This window comes from Aphelocoma coerulescens, unplaced genomic scaffold (genome assembly GCF_041296385.1).
Source record: "Aphelocoma coerulescens isolate FSJ_1873_10779 unplaced genomic scaffold, UR_Acoe_1.0 HiC_scaffold_87, whole genome shotgun sequence".
NCBI classification, from domain to species: Eukaryota; Metazoa; Chordata; class Aves; order Passeriformes; family Corvidae; genus Aphelocoma; species Aphelocoma coerulescens.
Window position 1 is genome coordinate 409,887 of NW_027184071.1, and position 16,133 is coordinate 426,019.

General features: G+C 47.8%; 1 protein-coding gene across 1 annotated transcript in view; it reads right to left on the reverse strand.

The window, feature by feature from the left end:
• Positions 1–659: 659 nt before the first annotated feature.
• Positions 660–16,133, reverse strand: part of LOC138102578 (uncharacterized) — a 171,268-nt gene continuing 155,794 nt past the window's right edge. The window contains exon 5 of the mRNA XM_069000302.1: positions 660–1,663. The gene's annotated coding sequence lies outside the window, so the exon portion shown is untranslated. The remainder of the gene's footprint in view (positions 1,664–16,133) is intronic.

Below are 16,133 nucleotides of genomic sequence, written 5' to 3' on the forward strand. Positions count from 1 at the left end.
CTGTGGTGGTACTGCACCCTGCTGAATTCCTGGAGCCCTCACTCACCTCAGGTAGAGTTTGGACAGGAAGGGGCAGGAGGAGGGAAGACTTTGCAAACCCTGTCACGAGGCCAGGGCTGTTTTCATTTATGGTGACACGTTGCAGTACATAATCTTTTATTTAATGGGAGGGAGGGAGGTGCTGAAGGGCAAAAGTTCTCAGTAACAAGGACATCTTCCACTTAAACAGCAAGGTAAATGAAGGGGAAAGTGCAATCCTATCTTTCCTGGAAGGGATTTTATACACATTATTGTTGCTGAATACATGCCTAGACAGTGGTGATTTAGGGCATCTAATCAAGCTCCCACAGTATCACCACATCTGTTTTGCCACATTTTCTTTCTTGTTTTCATTGTGCACGATTTCTCCTCCCCGGCTGGCTCCTGGCTGCAGTTCTACGCTCAGGGGAGCCCCGCTTTCTCAGCAGGCCTCTGCAGCGAGTCTGTAGCCAACGTGTGGCTCTGCTGCCAGCCCAAATGTGCCGTTCCCTTGCCCAGCCTGGCTGCAGCTGGGGGATCTGCTGGGCACGGCTGGGGATTTTCATGGCCAAAATCCTCCAGCGTCCTCACGTCTACATCTGCCCCTTGCTTTGGAGAGCACAAATCACAGGACACTCATCTCAGTTGACAAATGTCATTTATTACAAATTGCTACACCCGCGCTGACAATATATAACTATACAGATCTAACTTGAAGTTCAAAAAAGTAATTTATTAGACTTCTACAACAATGCAATGTAAAACTATACAAATACCCACTTCCGTTAACAAAAATTAATTTATTGCCAACCTCTACAACAACTCACTATACACAAAGATCAACTGAAGGTTAACAACTTAATTTATTGCATACTACTACAACCGTACAGCCCATATATCAGTACAAAAATATCACTATCCCTCTCTAAATAGCCCTATGCCAAGAACTCAATAAACAGCATTCTACAACTATACAACTTCACACATATTTAAATAGAAATAAAGACATTTATAACCACCACAAGATACAGATATAGATGAAATATTAGATATTACATACTATATCTATAAATAGATACATACAACAAACCTATCTCTAGGCAACCATACCAATCTCCATATCCATACAACTGAATCAATACCAATATATAGCTGTACATCTCAACACATATGTAAATATAGTTATACATAGAAATAGATCAATATACATATAAAAATATAAAAATAGACATATATACCTAACCAAATACCACTATACTTATTTAAGTAGCCATATGCCTAGAACTACATCAATAGAAATAGATACCTAGAAATCAGCATACATAGGAAACAGAACACAGACATAAAAACATACATATATACTTAGATAGATATATACACATATATATAATTACAAACATATATGTATATATATATACAGCATACATCCATAAATATAACAACATACATATAGAAATATACCTATACAAATAGAAACCTACATATAAATATCTATGTAATTATCACTATCTTATGAGCAAGTCCATACATCTTTAAACAGAAATACAAGCAGAGGGATTCCAGCCGCCCCATCTTCAAAGCCTCTCCCTCGGTCTCTTCCTCCCGTGCAGAGCAGCTCTCCTGGACGGGGACAGAGATGGGACACCTGGGAAGCAAAGGGAACACGGAGTCAGGATCGGGACGTTTCCCTTGGCAGCAGCTGCACTTCCATCAGGGAAGAGAAATCTCAGAGCCTCCCCAGGAGGCTTAGAAAGAAAAACCAGGCCCAGCGGGCCGGGCTGTGGCGAGCGCAGCCCCGGCGGGACCGTCCCGCAGCCCCCGGCAGCGCGGCACAGCCGGCACCGCTCCCGGGCCCTGCCGGCGCAGCTGCCTTGCCCAAGGACAGCCCCTGTGCCGCCCGGGGCAGCCGCGCTGAGCGGCCCCAGCACGGGCAGGGCCCGCGGCCAAAGCCCCCGCCAGCCTCACGCCCGCAGCTCCCACCCCGTCTCACCGGCGCCGGGGGGGTGCCCGGCGGGGAAGTGCAGCAGCGGCCGCTCCGTGTTGAGCTGCTGGAAGCGGCTGGGCTGGCGGCTGCGCACCTCCAGCCCGGCTGCCAGCCGCTGCCTGTTGGCCCTGGTCAGGCGCTTGATGCGCAGGAGGAGGTCGGGGCGGTCGCGGCGGAAGTTGGGATTCTTGAAGTGCACGACGGCCCCGGCATCGCCCGGCACAGCCGCGCCAAACCAACCCAGCACCTTCTGGAAGCCGTAGAGATTGAGCTGCCGGACGACGCTGCCGAAGTGCGTGGCTTTGAAGGAGTCCGGCAGCGCCGCCCCTCCCTCTCCGCCCGCCCCGTCGGCGCCGGCCGGGCTGAGCAGCTCCTGCTCAAAGAGGGCGCGGTCGATGAGCACCCCCTGGCCCTGGGTGTCCCAGCGCACGGAGCGGACGCGGGGGCTGTTCGCCAGGCGCCACAGCTTGGCGGGGAAGGTGCTGGCATTGAGCCCGGCGGGCAGCGGCAGCTCGGCCATCGCGCCTGTCGCCCACTGGCGCCGCAACGGCCGCAGCTGCACCGGCGGCGCGCGGCCTGAGGGGGGCGCTGCGCTCGGCCCCGCGCGGGAGCGAGCGGCACAAAGCCGGGGCTGCGGGCACAGCGCGGGCGGGGCGGCTCCCGGGGCGCTGCCCGGGCGCGGCACGGACCGGAGCGGGGCAAAGCCTTTCTTTCTCTGCGTGGAATCGTCCCTCTGCCTTTGGCTCGCAGCACGACCCCAAACCACCAAGGCAAGCGCAGCCAGTTTCAGAAAGGGTCCAAACTGAGGAATCCCATGGGAAACTGTTCCTATGTGTCAAGTGGCAGCCACATCTCTCTGTGTTCTGCATGGCTGAAGGGAGGGAGGAAAAAGATCTTCCACTGAGTAGCTTCACTCTTTTGCTTGGGGTTGCTACCAGAGTTGCCTACTTCAAAGCACACTGGTCCAACAAGACCAGGGGAAATGATGAAAAGGAGAGACTTGAGGACTTGCTTTTTGCCTCTTTTCCAGCTAACTGGCTGGCTCTTTCTCACTGGCTCTGCCTGTCTTGGGCAGATTTGGCCCATTTCTCATTCTTTGGAGTCAGAAGCAGCAACAGGAAGGGGCAGCAGTTTTGTCAGCGTTGCCATCAAAGCTTAAATCGTGCGCCGTGGATGGATGTTGCTTTCCCCAAGGGATTAATGACCTAGAGTTGTAGTGAACTCCCGCTGATGTCTCTCCAAGAGATTGTGCCTTTTTCTTTCCTCAGGAATCATTTCTTCTCTTCTTTTTTTTCCCCAGTCTGGGGAGAGTTCCAATGCAAAATCCCTCCTGCAGCCAAGTCTTTTCAATGGAGACTAACAAAGGTGATCTTCCAATCCTCTGTGCTTAGTGTCACTTGTTCTTTTAAATTCTCTCTTGAACTGGAAAGATTTTTCTGTTCATAGCAGGAACAAATAGACCTAATTCTTCCATCTCTTTAATTCGTGCTTTTTTTTTTTTTTTTTTTTTAATGTCTCTACATCATTTAACCCTGCGGGCTCATGTGAGTATGTTTGGTGCTGTGGCATAAGCTCATCCCACACACAGAGGGGATGTTCTCCTTACATCCAGCTTGTCTTGAGTTCCAGCTAACACTGCCTTCTCTTGCCCTCCTTCCAGCTCCCTTTGTGAGGAGCCCTGCCCTGTCACTTTGGTCCCTGCCCTATGGGTGACACAAGGATTGTTGGTCTCACCACATTCTGGAATAGTCTTTTGCACTGAGGGGTTTAAAGATGCCCTGTCATCTCTTCCTGTGTGTGCTGGCTTTCTCAGAAAAATGGAAACCCACTACCCAGAAAATCTCTTCCCAATTCATCTTAAACAGCTTAAAACAGTACCTGAATTCCGAATGATGCACCTCAGTGGGATGGGGTTTGTCTTTCTTTAAACACAGTGTAACAACTCTTGTAAAAATTATCCCAGCGACCGAATTGCAACAACATTTCTAATGAATAGGCAAAAAGGAGAAGACAGGAGTTCAGAAGAGAAGGGACATCTTTCTTCATGTTTCATGGCCCTTATTTCCCACACATTTGTCTATGTGCTGCTTCATCCAGAAAAGTCTCGTTTTGAAGATCTCCTCTGTACTCTCTGTGAGTTATGAGAAACACACGATCACTGGACCGGTGCCCTACTGGAGATGAGGAAGCAGGTGGCTGAAAAGCGGATTGTCCACTGGAATGTTTAGTCACCCCTGAAGTATGGTTATGTTTATGCATTGACTTTTCCACAGTACTCTGTGGCTAAGAATGAGAAGTTACCCTTAGCTGTGTTTTAAGGCTACTGAAACTTGAAAAGAAGTGTGCTTATCTTGTGTCTGGCAGCATGACTCATTCCCAATTTTCTACCTACTGGTAGAATTTAATGTCAGTTACAAACACCACAAGACAAATGATGGATATTATATTTCAGTGTTTGGGCCAAAAATTGGTTTAATAATTAACAACAGAAAAGGTTGTTAAGTTTTAGGAAAGAAAAATCCTTAAAACTGTGGTATGTGGTTTTAGATTAAGATTTTTCTCTTAAAATTACTCTCTTCCCCTTTAAAAGTAATTTGTAGAGAACATCACTCAATGTACAGGCCTGATGACTTTAAGTATTATTACTGTTCCATATCTTTCCTTTTTCCCTACATGGCACTGTAGCTTTTGAATCCCAATTTTTACCACTTTGAAAATGCAGTTTTAATGTTTTTCCTACTGGTGAATACTTACCAGTTCCAAGTTAAAGAGCAGTCAGTTCTGAAAGCGAAATATGCCTTATGTAAATATATTTTTTCACTAGTCTCCTGGTATTACGTGCAACAGGGGCAACGTTAAAACAGTCTATACTGACTTATTTTAGAAGCTGTTAGAAATTATAAATATTTTCAGTATATCTGCCATACATTAGTGTGTGTTTCAGGTGAAACTGTCCTTTGTGCTCTTCTGCTAGCATGTAAGATCTCCTTGCGGCGTAGGAAGACACAATTTTCACTTTCTGATTGGCCCACAGCTGTGTCACTGCCTTCACCTTTCCATCTCACATGCTCAGACAGTTTTTCCTCCAACACCTGCGAGAGCAATGTCCCTTAAGGTGATGCAGACATGGTGGGCATGCAGCACCCAAGCTGTTCCTGATCTTCTGGGAACTAACTGCTGGTCCTGAACCCATCCTTTGCTGTTTACTTCTATACTGTACTTGTGGCAAAGGCTGTTCCTGCCAGTGTTGTAGGTTACTTGGTCTAACCACAGCAGCATGAAGAGTAGAAGCTGAAGAAAGAAATGTACATTTTTCTGACCAATTTACCTGGAGTCTGTATTTGGACTTACATTGCTGATAAAAGTGAGACATTCCTGGCAAACAAGTAATAAGTCATTGAATTTAGCATGTATTTCTTGGGTTCCTTGGCTACAGAACGGGGAAGAGAATCTTCATCACTTTCTTCCTCCTTACAGATGTGGTTTTAACCCAGTATAGGAACACCTAGACCCCAAGTTTGACATAACTAAAAATATTGGCATAGGAGGTAGAATCCCACCAGGCAAAGGGAATCTTACTGCAACAGCAGGTACAGAGCATCCACGCTTTTGAGTCCAGTGAATTCAAAACACAGGTTTTGAAACCTGCTCACCAGCACTGAGGGGGCCACCTTAGTCCCTGGACTTTAGAGGGTAAGAAGAGAGAACATAAAGTCTTTTCTACAAAAAACCAGAACCACAAAGCAAAACTTCATGGTAACTGCCCTGAAACTGCACCTCCGTTTTGGGATGAACTTGGTCTGAAATGGTTCTTTGCTGAACTTCACAAGCAGCTTCTGCCTCTTTCTGTTTGCTCCCTTGGGTTTGTTTGTCTGCAAACACCATCTCAGGTTGTTCTAGTGCTGCTCCCCCCGACTAAAATCTCTCTGTACATTCTGCAGCCTCCACTGAATATCTGCATGAACTGTTTTGTGTGATGTCTGCACAAGTCTTGTTAAACCTGAAGTTGTGATGCCCTGGTTTGGGTCTCCCTGTCTCCTGGACATGCTGCTCAGGTCTGCCAGGATGGTTCTCCTCCCTCAAGTGAGCTGAGCTAGTGGAAGTGCTCCAGGGACGTTTAAGAGCGCAGGTACCTCAGGTGGAAGAAATTCTCATCGTCTGTGCCCGTTCAGGCTGGCTGTGACTGTGCCGAGGGGAAATGGCATTTGTTACCTGAGTAGCTCCAGGAGGACTAAAGGTCATGGTGAAATACTCTGGTGAGGGCTGTGGCAAAGGAACAAAACTGGGATTAAGGGGAGTTTTCAGTAATAATTGCATCTCGTTCTGGCTGCTGTCACAGGTAGTTTAGTCACTGGCTAAGGTAGCTCAGAAGTGATTTTGGAATACTGCTGTTGGACTTTAAATGGTATGGACTCTTCCTCATCCAGATGTGTGGCTGTGGGCCTGTGTGTTTATCAGTGACACACAAGCTGAGAGAGGCAGACAAATTCTGCAGGGCTCCTGGGGTTCAGGTACCCTCCAGCATCCTTCTGCTTGCTGGAAAAGCTTCTTGCCAAGCAATGGAAGAAATATCTCCCTCTTCTTCTCCAGGAATATCAACTTGGCCACCTGCATCTTGCAGCTCATGTCAGGGGAAGTACTGGGAAGTTGGACATCTCATAGACTCAAAACTCACCTCATATGTTTGCCGTGTCCTTCAGTAAAGAATGTCTTCTTACCAGAAGAACTTGAAGACATTCGACACCTAAGCCAAAGTAAAAGAAAAGAAAGAAATTAAAGCATCCGTTGTCAGTATTTAGGATCAAGAAAATGCAAATATTTGCAAAAGGCTCAAGTGAAGAAATGAAGAAACAAAGCAGGGTTTACTCTATTAAAGCTAGGGATATAAGTCTGCCTGCTTATGCACCCAACTGCTTTCCAGGTGTGCACCTGCCAGGGATTTTACCTTTCTGTATGCTGTAGGTCTCAGGCTAAAACCATCAACAGGCAAACCCAACCAAACCAAACTAACCAACCAACCAAAAAAACTCCACAAAAATCCCCAACTCAGAACTAATCTGAACTAAACTAACAAAAAAACCCCCCCAAACACCAATCCCCCACCAAACGAAATAAAAAGTAGGTGGAGAAACTTGTTCCCATAATGTCACTCCTTTGACACAAGACAGTTTAGACCTCTTTTTGAATGTGAAAGAAAACTATACGTTCTAGGTAGCAAGATTCAATTATCACTGAATAAATAAGAAGGACATTTTAGTGTCGGGAGAATTTGACCCTTACTCTTAAGTGATGTTTCCTGGAAACATCACTTCTTTTTATGGTATTACAGTCCCTTCTGACCGGGCCAAATAACAGCTCCTTGTCTGCCGACAAATACAGCCATGATTCTCAGGTATTTCGGTGTGTGGAGATGAGCAGCGGGTGAAAAGGAGCACAAGCCATCTCCTCTGAGCTCCTGCTGTTTATGGGAACAGATACGGGCCTTGGGGATGTTTGCTAAAACACTGCACTCCAGCAATCAAACTCCACACATTCAGAGTGCTGAGTGCTGAGGCACACTCAGCACTCGCTGGCACCAGCTGAGGACTGTGTGCTTCTGTGAAGCCAACACACAAAATTAACCCCTGTTAAGGTCAAAGCAATGGCATTGTTTAAGAATTAGACAAGTTTATCGGACAAAATTATTTTGATGACAGAATGTAAATTTATTTTTTGCAGGCAGCACAGCAGATGATGGAAATTGCAATCAAAGATGTCTGTTGTAGGCAAACTAGAATGCAAGGCTGATTGTTTCATTCTGAGATTTCGATCTGAACTGTATTTGTGCTGGACAAACAATAGGATATACCATTACAAGGAGAAAGAGGTGGAAATGCTTTGAGAAAGGAGGAGCATGAGCCATCTTAGCATGAAAAGCAGGGGTCTGTGCTTGCTGGGCTCTCCCACAGGCCCAGCTTTGTGCCACATGGCCAGTCTGATTCTAGTTATGAACCCTGTGGAGAGCAATAACTGTCCTGACTTAAGCAGTGGAAAAGGGAATGTGCTTGCTGGGGTAAATTGGTAGTTTTCTAGTAAATCTTTGTCTGAACGTGAAAGAATAAGGGAAGAGACAAGAATTTTATAACACCATTTGAAGGAGCTGGGAAAAAACTGTGGAGTTGTTCTCTTCCTCTGGTCTGAAATCAACAACAGTTTTTAAAGTCTGATGCCCAAAACCTGGGCAAGAGAGCAGTCCTCCGTAGTATAAGGCCTATAGAGCAGGTATTTGTTTATTGGACACCAGGAGGGAGGGAGGGAGGGGAGTAACTCCACCACAAACTCACTCCATTCTTCACACAGTAGTAGATTTTATACTTTTTTTCCTTAATGTGCACATTATACTTTCCTAACCTTCATATTGCAAGACATTTTCTAATCACACGTTTATGTCAGCCCTTGGAGCACATGCACAGTCTCTGCACGCGGTGGTCGTCAGCCTCCTGGTGGTCATTTCTGATGAAGGCTCCTAAGTCTTCCTGAACTTCTCACCCCTGCTTCCTGCACGTGCTCTCTAAGATTGTCGGCTCAAATAGCCAGTGGTTAGCTTTTGCAGTTAGCCTGTCCTGCTAAATGTGCTGGTTTCTAAAAAGGGCTTCATTCACATACCCTGTTACAAAGGAACTACTTCTTTCTGCATAGCTACAGCTTTTTGCAGAGCTCAAGCATTATCTTGTTGCCTAGGCAGCAGTAGCCTGGCTTTGATAGTGCTGAACAACCAGTCTGACAGAACTTGTATTGCAGGGACATCTGATTTCATTCTACTGTTTCCTTCCAAAGCCCAGCCATGGCTGGAGGAGGAACCGAGGGAGTTGTCTTGGATCCTACACCCCAAACAGGGCCACACGTGGTCTTGTCCGCATTCTAAATACTGAAAGGTAAAGACACGTTCCACCAATGAAGGGCTGCACAGATCCCATTGATGGTAATGCCTGGTTAAGGAGCAGACCCATAGAACATTTGGTCAGAAGGGTCATCTAGAGGGCAACTTTGGCTCAGGGCCTGTTGCTGAGGCCTCAGTCCTTCAGTGTTTTGTGGTGCAAATGAATGCCCTGGAGGGCTGGAAAGGAACAAGTCCCTCTTTAGCAGGTTGCAGACAGGGAACGGGATTAGCCCTGCCAGGCCGGGCTGGGGCCAAGAGCAGAAGGCCGGCACGCTGCGTTTGCCCACGGGCAGCCGTGCAGAGCAAGGAGGCCGCTCCTGCCCAGGGGCTGAGGTGCCCGAAGCTGCCTCCCTGCTGCGCAGCTCTGCGGGGCCCGTGGTGCGCAGCGTCCTGGGCAGCCAGGGCAGCCCAGCTGCCTTGGAGCACGAGGAGCGTCCCAGAGAAGCTGCGGCCCTTTGCTTTGGAGCTCTTTCTCCCAGTAGTTCTTCCGAGTTCTTCTTTGGACTATTTCTCCGAGTCTTGTCATTAATCCATAGATTCTGACGTGTTTTCCTTTCTCCTTGCAAATTTAAGACATCTTTTTGAGAGAAGTGACTGACGTAGCTTCTGCTGCGGGTGGTGCTTTAGTCTGCAGGTCAGGGCAGGTGATTTTAACCAAGGATGGAGTCCAAAGGTAACGTTCCAGTTTTGCCAAGTCAATAAAACCATTTACAATGGGGGTGCTGATGCTGAGCAGCTTTCCTAGTTTTTAGAAAGTTGCAACCTTAAAACCCTAACAGGTTTTCCTACCTGAGGATACCAGCAGTAGCATGATGCCAATTCTTTGCACCTCTTTTCTGTATCTTTGGTGCTTTTAAGAGTTCCTCAGTCCCCAGCAGGAAAGAAAGCACGTGTGATAATGTAAGTGATTTGAGAGCTGTGTGTTGTGCCTTGCCCCATCAGCGTTCATGCCAAGCTGGGTACCCCACTGGTAGGTCTGTCGAGTTGAATTCACCCTAATTGTGTGCAAACAGCAGCCCAGAGATGCCGAGAAGAGCAAGGACGGTGGGTGGGTGTGCACGGACACACCCGTGGGCTGATGGCTGTGTGGGCAGAAGGCTTTGGACAGCAGTACATCTTCACTCTCCCAAGTTGGAAGAATATTTCAAATCTACATGAAATGAAAATATTTCTCAACATGTATCAAATAATACATATTAATTTATCATCTCTTCAATTTATCCTATATAGTATGATATACAATATATTTTAATAGATATAATAAATAGAATATGTCAAATTTCTACTTGATCTTTTCCTAAGCCATAGCCTGTGGGGCTTATAGACCATCTCCTAGCAGTGCTACATTTTTGCCTTCTGGTCCTACTTATTAGAGCAGCGTTTCCCCTGCGAGTTCCTTCAGGGAACTTCACAAAAAGGGCTTCCATCATTTCAGCGCTTGTGAGAACTTGTTGCTTCCCAGTTGTCCAGCATCCTTCTGGATTTTGGAGCATTTCAGCACTTGGGTCAATGGCCCTTCCCTCATCCCTGCCCTGCAGCAGTTACAGTCACTGTTCCCTCGCCCTGGCTCCAGACCTTTTGCCAAAGTGCTGCCAAAGGCAGCGCAGCTGGCTCAGGATCCCTGGTTGCTGCTGCTCTCCAGGATGACCTTCAGAGGGACACTTGGAGCGCTCCCTAAAGAGCTTCCGGTGGGATGGGGGTGGATTTCTCCTCCCCGGGTGGCTCCTGGTTACAGTTCTACGCTCAGGGTGATGCCTTTTCCTGGTCTTAAAATCAAGAGTCAAACACGGTTAGAAGGGGAAAAGGGATTTTACCTTGGGATTTATTTTAAGGATCCTTAGGTGCACATGTCCAGGTCATCTGCATGGAGAATGACAGCAGTGGAAAAACTCAATTGAGAAGTACAGGGACCACCCAGAGAGAGTAGCTATGTGTGTAGAAATGGGACCCTCTAAACCCAGATTTGCAAGATTTGTCAAGAGACATCCATGACGTGGGTTCAAGCCCTGCCTGTAGCCTTGCTGAGAGTCCGCATACAGCCAAGGAGAAGGGACAACATCAGTCCCTATGAAATATTATATGGCAGGCCATAGCAGGTTCCACATATCCCAGGGGAAATTCATATGAGAAGTAAAAATGATTTGCAAAAGTGTTTAATGGCTCTGAGTTCCACTTTGCAGAAGCTCCAGAGATTCGTCGTGTTATCCAAACCAATAGGATTGGACACAGCTGCTCATCCATTCCAGCCTGGAGACTGAGTCTACATCAAGTGGTGGGACAGCGACCCCTTGCAAGCCAAGTGGAAGGGACCATTCCAAGTTTTGCTGACCACTTTTACTGGGGTCAAGGTTGCTGGCAAGGGACCGTGGATCCACTACTCCAGGGTGAAGAAAGCTTCTGCTCCCAAAATCACCGAGATTTGATACAGAGACTGATACAAATCAGAAAGATGCAGTTTAAACTGGTTTTGACGTGTTTCCTGTTTGTCCAGCTGGTAACCATGGTTCAAGGTTCACCCCATGATTTGCATAAGACTGTGGTCCAAAATGTGTCCAAAATTCTTAATAAGAGCAATTGCTAGCTCTGTACTCAGTTACCACCCCTAGATGGGAAGGGTCAGTGGCCATTGATTGGCATTTTAATGGAAGAGAACCGCACTGAAATGTGGGAACCAATGAATAGCACCCTTCTGCCCCCCATTACCCTGAGTAGCCTGGTAGAGCATGCCAACTATAAGGTTCCTTGTGCAATTGTAAATGCCACAGGAAAAGCCGTTCTTCCTTCATATTGTCATCAGACTCATTTCAGGGAAATAATAGACCCAAGAACTGCAGCAAAGATGAAACTGACAGGGTGGAGACTGGCTCAGTCGTTTGGGATGGGGTTGTATTGGATATGTGGTAATAAGGCCTGGAAAGTTATGCCTGTGAACAAAGACCAGGCTTGTGCTATTGGGGCTGTGGTCCCAAATATAACAATATTTGACCATCTTGAAAAACCAAATGAGAAGAAAAAAAGGTCTCTTAATCCCCTCATTGAACGTCCCACACTTTTTCATAGCATAATCAGAGCCCTTGTACCCGCTTACGGAGTAGTTGAACTGGAAAGAACAGTTGTAAACATCTCGGCTGTCATTGAACGTATTGAGCAGCATACTGCAGATGCAATTTCAGCCTTACAGGAGGAAGTTGACAGTCTGTCCCGTGCAGTTATGCAAAACAGGGTAGCTCTCAATTTCAAACTTGCTGCACAAGGAGGTGTATGTGCTATTGTCAATACCACTTGTTGTTCTTATGTGGACCAAAGTGGAAGAATTAAGAAAGATTTAGATGACATTTGGAAGAGAACTCAAATTCTACATGAAGTAGCTTCTAGAAATAACACCTTAAAATTTGATCATGTTTTTGATACCCTCACCTCATGATTACCAAACTGAGCCCAGGTAAAAGAAATATTCATAACAGCTGTAATTGTAGTTATTATCTGTGTAATTTGCTGTGGAGCAGCTGGTTGTGTAAACAGGTTCTGCGGGTAAGGAATAGAGACCAGACAAGACAGAGTTTTGTTAGTCTCTAAAACGGGGGCAATGATGCCATGAAGATTTTTGCCTTTTCTTTTATAGCCGTTATACCTTTTTACAACTTCTGTATTCTTCGTGCTTTTTGCCGACATTCTTAGACTTGTTTGTCAAACTGAGAGACAAAACATTTTAGAAGCTTGGTAGCTAGGGATCAGTGTGCCCCAGAGCCCAAGGTCCTCTCCAGAACACATTCTGTAAAGCAAGATAGAACCATGGCAGGGGAAGGTTCCTTAGAGAAGGGGGCTCACTTGAGCCTCTCCTTGGGGAACCTTGGATAGATCTGCTAATTAGTAAAACCTATAATGTTATACCCGATGTTGGGGAGACACACACATACTCAGCGGGGTGCATCTCAATGCATACGACCTGGATGTGTGCACCTAAGGATCCTTAAAATAAATCCCCAGGTAAAATCCCTTTTCCCCTTCTAACCATGTTTGACTCTCAATTTTAAGACCAGGAAAAGGCATCAAGGGGAGTCCCGCTTTCTCAGCAGGCCTCTGCAGCGAGTCTGTAGCCAACGTGTGGCTCTGCTGCCAGCCCAAATGTGCCGTTCCCTTGCCCAGCCTGGCTGCAGCTGGGGGATCTGCTGGGCACGGCTGGGGATTTTCATGGCCAAAATCCTCCAGCACCATCCTGTTTACATCTGCCCAGTCCTTTGTACAGCACAAATCTACCCTTCTTGCAGTTTAAACATGGAAATTATGGCAGATTGCCACCCTTGCACTGCTAATGTACAAATACACAAAAAGCAACTTCAGTTTAAAAATGACATTTGTTTTAAATTGCTACACCCACGCTGCTAATACATGAACATAAAACTATCAACTGAAGTTTACAAAACTAATTTATTGTTACAGTCATGCTATGTACATATATACAAATACCCACTTCAGTTAAAAAAAATTAATTTACTGGAACCCTCTACTACCACTACACACAAATATCAACTGAAGTTTAACAATTTAATTTATGACATAATTCTACAACTGTACGGCCCATATATGAATACAGAAATACAGATATCCCTCTCTAAAGAATCCCAGATCCAGAACTAAATAAATAGAATTCTAGAACTATACAATTCCATAAATCTGAAATGTAAGTAAATACATATCAAATACAAATACATATAAAAACACACAGATGTAAATATCTATTAAATATTTCATGTGAGATATAACGAGACATCTATAATACACACATATCAAATCCCTCTATAAATATGCAAATATCAATGTACTAATATAAAAATCATTCCAACCCCATCAATCGATCTCTAGAGGTACCCAACTGAACAAGTATGTAAATATAACTACAGATGTAAACAGATCGATATACATGCATCAATATACCCATACAAATAGATATACAGGTGTCAATATCCCCATTTTTCTAACGCTCTTAGTCATACTCCACACATTTATAACTAGAATTATATCAGGAGGGATTGCAGCCGCCGATATTCCCAGCCTCTCCCTTGGTCTCTTCCTCTTGTGCAGAGCAGCTCTCCTGGACGGGGACAGCAGATGGGACACCTGGGAAGCAAAGGGAACACTGAGTCAGGATCGGGACGTTTCCCTTGGCAGCAGCTGCACTTCCATCAGGGAAGAGAAATCTCAGAGCCTCCCCAGGAGGCCTAGAAAGAAAAACCAGGCCCAGCGGGCCAGGCTGTGGTGAGCACAGCCCCGGCGGGACCGTCCCGCAGCCCCCGGCAGCGCGGCACAGCCGGCACCGCTCCCGGGCCCTGCCGGCACAGCTGCCTTGCCCAAGGACAGCCCCTGTGCCGCCCGGGGCAGCCGCGCTGAGCGGCCCCAGCACGGGCAGGGCCCGCTCCTGCCCAGCCGGCCAGTGCCCGCGGCCAAAGCCCACGCCACCGTTTGTGCCTGCAGCTCCCACCCTGGTTTTTGCTTTGCCACCAGCGGTTCCTGCTGCTCCCGTCAGGTGTGGGCAGCCAAGACCGGGGGCTGAAAGTGCTGCTCAGCTGGGCCTGGCCGCCAGCCCAGCCCCCAGCATGGCCACAGGGCACGGAGCTGGCACAGCAGACAAGGCAATGGGGACAGAGGCAGCAGAGTGGGGATAGATGTGGCAGAGCAGCAGATGCCTTGACAGGTACCAAGAGACGTACCTAATTATCCATTGACATAGAACATGTGAAAGAGCGGCCTCTAGAATGAAAACCTTAGCTTGATAGGTGTCACTAGAAACATCTAGAAGCAGAACTAGAGGGAGAGGGGTTCCAGCTGCCCCACCTTCACAGCTTCTCCCTCAGCCCCTTCGTCCCGCCCAGAGCCATCCTCCTGCAGAGGTTCTGCACGTGGGCGTGGAGGAAGCCAAGGGCTGCAGAGCCCCTGCACAGCTGCCATGGAGCTCTTGCCAAGCCCTGCCCAGCACCAGCCCCTGCCGGCCCTTGCCAGTGCCTTGGGCTGACTCAGGGCAGTGTGGAGAGGAGGGTGGGCAGCAGAGCCTGGCACATCCATACCTGGGCTTCTTGGGCTGGCAGAGCTTCCTGCGTTTCTCCAGTCTTCTTTGTGTGTCCTCCTTTCCCTTTCTGGCTGCTATTCCCTGTCTTCTGGCCAGGCCTCTGCTCGCTGTCTTTTCCTTCTCTTTTTCTCTTCCTGGGGCTAGCAGCCTACAAGCCTTTAGCCACAAAGTTGGATTAGAGAGGCAAAGGTGGGAGGCACAAGCTCAGTCCCTTCTTGTTGGAACCAATGTGGGCTCCTTTTACCTTCCTGACACAGAAAGGCTCGTCAGGGCTTCGGCCTTGGCCAGCGACTCTGGGGGGCTCTGGTGGGTGTTTGGAGACAAAGCTGGAGGTGCCTGAAGCAGAAATTCTGGAGGGGGGGGGGGGGGGGGATGGAGGGATGAGGGGGATAAGGAGGGAGGGAGGAGAGAGGGAGGGAGGGAGGGAGGGAGGGAGGGAGGGAGGAAAGCAGGGAGGGAGGGAGGAAAGCAGGGAGGGAGGGAGGAAAGCAGGGAGGGAGGGAGGCCAGAGGCTGCAGAGTTGTGCTGTCAGGAGGAGGCACAGCAGCTCCTTGGCCCCATGACAAACTGCCTGTCTCCCTGGGACACATTGTTCCAGGATTTGTGCAGCTGCCATACCTCTGCTCTTTGGACCTCCAGCACCGTGGCCTCTTCTCCATCTCCCTGCCAGGTCTCAGGCAGGGAAGGGGATGCATCCAGATTGCTTTCTGCCTGGGGCTTGTTGTCTTCTCTTCCTGCAGGGCCACTTTGCTCTTCCCTGTGCATCTCTAGAAAGCAAAAGCATGTGCAGCAAAGTGACAACTTGGAAGACAAGAACAAAACACCAGAACCCACAGGCAAGCCCTACACTGCTTGGCCTCTTGATGCTGAGATTTCTGGGGCCCTGAGTCCCAGGCTGGGACAAGGCTCTGTTCCTGCTCCTACCTGTGCATAGCTCTGTGGGTGCTGGTGACTCGTTGGGGCCAGCTACCTGTTCCCCAAAGATGTCACCTGAGTTCTCCAGCGGGATGTCCACCAGAGCATTCGCCTGCACACAGGAAAGCCTTGCTCTCAGCTCAGAGGCCCGAGAGCGTGCCAAGCAGCCCTGGCCATCACGGCTGAGCCTTGCCTCTGCACAGGAGGAAGGCGCTGGCTGGGGGGCAGCTCTT